Genomic DNA, 7415 nt, shown 5'->3' on the forward strand with positions numbered 1-7415 from the left:
GCGACCTCTGTGACCTTCAAGGTTTAGCTGGACATCGCAGTTGCTTGCAGTGGGACTACGAAACCGACTTGGACATTGCTCTTGTTAAGATACCTCTGAAGATTTTTTCATAGGTAAATCGCGTCTGGCTCTGATAACTATCTTCAGAGGAGTCTTCTTTGTATAGAATGTATATCCATAAAGATGTGGTTCTGGTTATGTGTTAAGTCTACAGATGTGCAAAGTTAGGTCAAGTTAGTTTGATATGCAAGCTCCTGACGTTCCAACAAATTATCTTCTGTTACTTAGTTGACATTTCGTTACCTTTTATGGGGCCACTTTTAAAATTAATTTTCCCACCAATTTCTTTCTTATACTATCAAATGTTTCTCAAGATTCTAAACATCAATTCCTTATGTTACTGACTTAAATTTGAGAAATATGGACAGATTTTATCTTTAATTTTGTGCAGTGTGTAATAAATTCATAACCAGAGTAATACAGTGTATGATCAAGAGAGGCAAGAGAATGAAGATTCTGATTTTTGCATCACAATACTTTTGCCTTCATTGGCTTCTTAAGGTGTTTCAACATAAAGGTAGCCAATTTGCCTCATACACACAGACACAGAATCTCATTATCATCAAGAGTATCTGTACTCTAATGAAGTAAACCTAAGGTTCCTATGCTTAGTGCCAATGTAAATCCAAGGCTAAACTATTTTGCAATGAAATTTAAATTCTGCTGTAAGAATCAGTTCGGTTGGTGCCTTGTGCGAACTAAGTTTTCTCTTATTATACTGAAAAGCCAATTTCACTAATTTTGGGAGTTTATTTCAAGCAAAAACCATCGTTTTGCACCAAATGGTAATTACGTTAAAAGCTTCTTCTCGCCATGGAAAAATTTGTTTTAATAGTACCTTTCCTATGTCCCACATTTCAACATATGATTCATATATAGATTAGCATATCAGATGTCATTATCAGACTAACTTCAAAAACGAAAGTATTCAGTTTCTAATATCCAATAACAATTAAGAGTGATGCAAAGGTTTACCTTGCAATTCTATATGCTTTTCCGTCGTATAGAAGATGAAGAATTTGTACTTTATGGCAACCCGAATTAATATTTTATTTCATTTAGCTAACAGGTTAATACAACTCAAAAATATTTAAGTTAAAATGGTTTTTAAGCTGGGTCCTTTTCAGACAAATATCTTCCTGAATGTACAGTCCTTTCCATAAAATTTGACTTTTAGATATCAAATATCAGAGGTTAACAGTTTATCTTGTAACTTAATCATAATAGTTTCAAATAAAAGATCATAACTATTTCCTTTAATATTACCAATTGATGGTAGTATATATAGAGTGACCTCAAGTTTTTTGGTTAAGGAAAAAATATAAAATTAAAATTTTTGACATGCACTGAAATAAAAATTGAAAAACACTAGGATTTTATTTTTTTCTTACATTTAATCATGCCTATAGAAATAAAAGAGTGGACCCCAAACATAGAAGGAAAATGCTACAAGAATAGAAATATTTTTTTTTACCATTTCTTCCATGTTTTATTGTTTATAGATGTGTTTAATTCTAAGAAATCCTAGTGTGCCTCAAAAAATTATTTTTTTTTTTACTTTTATTGCATTTTGAAAAAAGCATATTTAAAATTTTATTTTTTATTTATTTTTTAATTTAACATTTTTAGTTTTGACAGAAATTGTAACAAATTTATGGTTGTAGGTAACGAAATTTATAGCATTTTATGGGGGAGGTGGAGGGAAGGGAAAGGTGAGGGAGAAGGGAGGTTAGAGGGAAGGGAGGTGGAGTAGGAAGGTGAGGGGAAGGGGAAATGGGAGTGAGAGGGAAGGGGGATGGAAGAGGGAACGGTGATTTATATAGAAGAGAGAAAATGTACGAGTCAAAGAAGTTGTGAAAAATCCGAATTTTCATACAAATCCTGAGATACTGGCAGAGGTCACTTTAGGGTCGCTGCTGACTTACTGATCATGTAAGGTTATGTTGTCCGGAATTGAGTAACCAGGCAAAATTTCAAGTCGATCGGACGAAAATTGAGTTATAAGATTTGACGACAGGCAGACAGGCGCAAAGTCAAGTTAAATAAAAGCATGTAAAAACAATTCACTTGACATCATTCTCAGTTCATTAAAACCTGTGGATTTAAAAACTGCTTCTTCATGATCAAAGTAAACAGTTTCAAAAATAATTCAGATGTCTAATTCGGAATTTATTTGATACTATTTAAGAAGAATAAAATTATTTCACATTGAAACATCAATACTGGACAGCTCATGGCTATATAGTGAATTGTATCATAAATTCCAGACTTCATTCTCACCCCATTGAAAAACTCTTGTGGAGTAAAAGCAACGAACACACGAGTTCTTGAATGACAGAAGAATCGTTTGCATTTTCTTGAATAACTGTTTCAGTAAACATCCTGTCAAGAGAAAATCTGCGGCAGAAATGTTTGTAATTATATATATAAAAAAAATTTAAGCTTAGGTTCTCAAAGCCAGTGAAAACAGGTTCTAGAAAGTTTTCGTATACAGAACAACCATTTAAGGAGCCACTGACTATAGGCAGCAAGGAAAACAAGGCGTGACCCGACCTCCAACTTACTCTTAGACAAGTGCAAGATTTTCCACTGACGCATAAGTTACAAACATTATATTCCTAAATTAACGTGAAGCGGTCTTTGTAATTTACTCATAATTAGTGCCACGCATACTAACAGCAAGGATCATATGAAATGGACACAAACTAAACACGTTCATAATTATATTCTCAGTTCTAATTGAGCAGAAATATAGCCTTAAATTCAATACATCAAATAAATTAAACGCGCTAAATTCTACGGATGGATAACCCATTATTTCACCAACGAAAATTGTACAAATATATATTTTATTAGAAATAATTTTTCTGTACTGTTTGATATGCACATTATTTATTTTTTTTACATTTTCAATCTGAAAAATAAATCCAATAGAATATCCTATCCTAAAATTCCGGTATCTTCAACTCAACGCGTAAACCTTTTTCAGACCTTTTTAGACCTTCCTAACCCTCAACAACAACAAGTAGTTGTGTTGTAGGTCTTACCTCCTTGAAGTGAGCGAAAAATCTAAATAAATATCTAAGATGGAACCAGAGGTACCCAAAAGTGCTAAAAATCAAAGTGACCAGCGGAACGACCGTGTCAAATATACCAAGTCTCTTAGGTAAAAGCCCAGAATAATTCGCACTTTCTTGGGAACACTGATTTCTTAACTTTAGCATTGCTGGCATAAAATCTGTCAACTTTACCATACTTGATATCATTATTAATTGCATAAAAGCCATAGCTAAGTATAGGTTTGTCTGCTATATTAACAAGATGTGATCCAACCTCCAGCTTACTCGGGACGTGTGCAGGATTTTCCACTGACGCGTAAGTTGCAAACATATTCCTAACTTAACGTGAAGTGGTCTTCGTAATTAAAGCTCATAATAAGTACTACTCATGCTAAGAGCAAGGATCATATAAAAAGGACACAAACACAGTAACATCCAATAAATAAAAACGTGCTAAAATCTACTGTCAGATAGACCGTTGTTTCATCAAAGAAAAGTTTTTAAATATAATATATTTTAGTATAAATACTTTTTCTGTACTGATTAGTATGCACATTATTCATTTTTTTACATTTACACTCTAATATAAAGATCATAAATATCCTATCCTTAAAAATTCCCGTATCTTTAACTCACTGTGAAGCACCTTTTTCAGACCTTTTATTAAGGTTTTCTTAACCCCTCCCTCACAACAACAACAAAGTATAGTTGTAGGCTTACTCCCCGAGTAAGCGGAAATAGAAACAAGAGGCCTGTTCATTGTATTGTGGACATGAATCAGTAAAGCCATGAGTTCTTAACTGACAACTGAGTTACGTTCATTTTATAATAAACAAACTAAAGCTATAATTCACATCAAAATTAATAGTCTCATCTGAAGAACAGAAGAATAGCTATATCTTGGTGAAAATAATGCAATTCCAAAAACCTATGTTTATTTTAATATATTTCTAAAGTTATCATATTAAGTTCAGAAGAACATATGGAAAACTAGTTAAATTACTGCTGAGCTTTGAAAATTAATATCTTATGGATAACAAAGGTAATTTTATAACTTGAATCAAGAATATTTAGAAGCTTCCGTTTGTACTCTCTTTCATAATATTTCAAATGCAAAACTAATGTTTAAAGAGTCTTTACTAAAACTGGCAGAATTTTAGAAAAAGAAAAAGTATTTAACTTTGAATATAAGCATTCATGTTATTTTTCAATAAAATCTTAATCTCATGAAAACCTTAATCAAGTTATGTTAAATTCAATAGACAGACTAATGCACTTATCACCTAAAAAGAAGGCTAATTGGTTGGTTGGTTATTTGGGTCTCCTATGCACCTGACCATGACCTATGGAACAGGTAATGTCTTTTTGTTTCTATGGTGTTTTGACGTTGCATGGAACCAGTGATTATTCTGCAACGGGACCAACGGCTTTACTGACTTCCGAACCACGTCGAGAGTGAACTTCTATCACCAGTAATACACATCTCTCACTCCTCAATGGAATGGCCGAGAATCGAACCCGCGACCACCGAGGTAGGACCCAAATACCATACCAACTAAGTCACTGAGGCGCTGAAAGGTATCGGGAAAGGGAGGGGCCTCAAAAGGAAACCAAATGTGTTTGGTCAGATTATACACAAAGATGTATACACACCTGGTATTTATAAAGCAAAACCTGGGAAAGTAAGCCCATCATTGTGTAGCTTGAAACAATCCTGGCTTAGAATTTTGACTTCAGCTCCTTCTCACAAGGGTAGTTTGCCTCATGAAGTGGTTTGGATTCCACGAACCTCTGGAAGTAGATTTAAACTTTCGCTAAAGCAGTATATGGGACTTGCCTTCATAAGTTAATTGTAAACTATTGGTTCTTTACAATACCTAGTGTGGACATAAATCTATGAAAAGAAAGGAAGGCTTTACACGAAATTGGCGTAAGATTTTTAAGAGGCATTTTCTAATATCAAATTTCAAAGTACATTACAGATTGCATGCTAACATTTATGGGTAATCAGAGATCCCTCCTCCTGAAATATAACTTTTTTGGGTAGATTACAGTTCAGTTGACGGGCCGTGTCACACCCATTTTTGCCCCGGTCCGTAATCTCTCCGCCAAGGTAAGTAGTTCTCGCAGATGACCCGCAGCCGACCAAACCCGACCCCAACCCACGGGACCGACCCAGAACCCGAACCCGAACATGCATCAACATGAAAGCCACAACAAACGGCAGCCATCCTGTTGGTATTAGTCCGCCGATTCTCTTCGATATTTTTAATCTTGCCCAACTAATCTTTAGGACCTCCAATTTAATTTACAGTATTCTATATTTTTACCCATGCCCAACTGAACTGTAAGAGCTCCATTTTTTCCCTTCGTTATTCTATTTTTTTTCCATGCTTGCCAACTAATTTTGCAGGAGTTCCATTTTTTTTTCATTATTCGATATTTTGACTCTTGCCCACGATAGTTTTTTTACCCGTGCCAAAACTAAATCTGTAGGAGATACATTTTTTTCCCCATTATTCGATATTGTCTTTCCTTGCCCAACTCATCTCTATGACCTACATTTTTTTTACATTCTTCGATACATATTTTCCAGGTACTAGTTATCCGCTAGGATAACTAGTACCTGGAACGGACCTTGCCCGACCTTGCCTGACCCTTCAGTCTGTTCCTGCTTCTCAGCCAGTTCAGTGGCTTCGTCATAACTACCATGTTTGTATAATTCATATTTTGCTATGTATTGTGTAAAAAAACGTTACCTAACTCAAGTTGATTGTCCATTTAAAGCATTTTAGATTTAATTAAACGTGTATATCAATTAAATAAAGTAGTTTCAACACCCGCCAAATTGAAGGCCATGTCGCTGAAAACAAACAATCACGAGACATCGCTCCCGCTGTACAAATGGATTCGTCACCTCCACCCGTGCCTCGTCCACAAATTCCCCTTGTTCAGTCATCTCGGAAACAACCGTTCCCCGCCAACCGAAAGAAAAAAAGAAAAAAAATTCCTCTTAAAAAAAAAATCCCTTACCCGAAGATTTTGAACGACTCGGATTTCTCTTATTAAGTTCTATATTTCTGGGGGGGGGGCCGGCCAATCATTGGACGACTAGCCAACATCTCCAAGGTAAGGTTATCAATGTAAATGCAAAAAAGTTATTTTAATTTATTTTGCCAAAATTAAAGCACGCCATTGTTATTTCCGCTATGCTGAAGTCAGGCACGCTCAACACATCCGAACATTCACGTTCGCTAGAAGTCCACGTGTTCGAACGCAGTCCATGTGTTCGAGCAAACAACGTGGCCTTGACTTTAACCAATGTATTCTCGGAAATATTCATTTTGTTTAGTTATCAGTAAGGATATACGGGTGCCAGCCATATGTATGGACAAGTTATATTGGTTAGATATTTATAATTGTTAACTTACTACACAGGGGGGTCCAGGGGGGCGAAGCCCCCCGGCCAAGTAAGGACATTGCCGTCGTTTGTTAGCCTAACACAACGGGGACGGGACCTCCTACATTTTTGTTGGTACGTGAGCTCCTACAGTTTACTTGGCAACGGGTTTCGTCTGCTAGGGTTTTGCTGTTTTTCGTGTTCATTGTCGTCATCTGGGTTTCCCCCCACCCAAAAACCCCTTACCGTTTTCATTTACTCGCATGTACTCCCCCACCCAAAAACCCCGGTTCCCAAAAGGGTCCCTCATTATCGTTTTTTTTATAGGTCGGTTTCGGGGTTTTTAAACCGGGCGCCAAAACAAAGCGTCCGCCATCTTGTTTATTGCTCCGCCGATTCCATAGCAGACGAAACCCGTGGGCCGTGTAACACCATTTTGGGGGGGGGGGGGGGGGGGGGGGGGGGGGGGGGGGGGGGGGGGGGGGGGGGGGGGGGCCGGGGGGGGGGGGGCTCCGTAATCCCTCCGCCAAGGTAAGTTGTTCTCGCAGATGACCCGCAGCCGACCAACCCGACCCCAACCCACGGGACCGACCCAGCCCGAACCCGAACATGCATCAACATGAAAGCCACAACAAACGGCAGCCATCCTGTTGGTATTAGTCCGCCGATTCTCTTCGATATTTTTAATCTTGCCCAACTAATCTTTAGGACCTCCAATTTAATTTGCAGTATTCTATATTTTTACCCATGCCCAACTGAACTGTAAGAGCTCCATTTTTTTCCCTTCGTTATTCTATTTTTTTTTTTCCATGCTTGCCCAACTAATTTGCAGGAGTTTCCATTTTTTTTTTCATTATTCGATATTTTGACTCTTGCCCACGATAGTTTTACCCGTG

The sequence above is a fragment of the Macrobrachium nipponense genome, chromosome 5, assembly GCF_015104395.2.
Source record: "Macrobrachium nipponense isolate FS-2020 chromosome 5, ASM1510439v2, whole genome shotgun sequence".
In the NCBI taxonomy this organism is placed as follows: Eukaryota; Metazoa; Arthropoda; class Malacostraca; order Decapoda; family Palaemonidae; genus Macrobrachium; species Macrobrachium nipponense.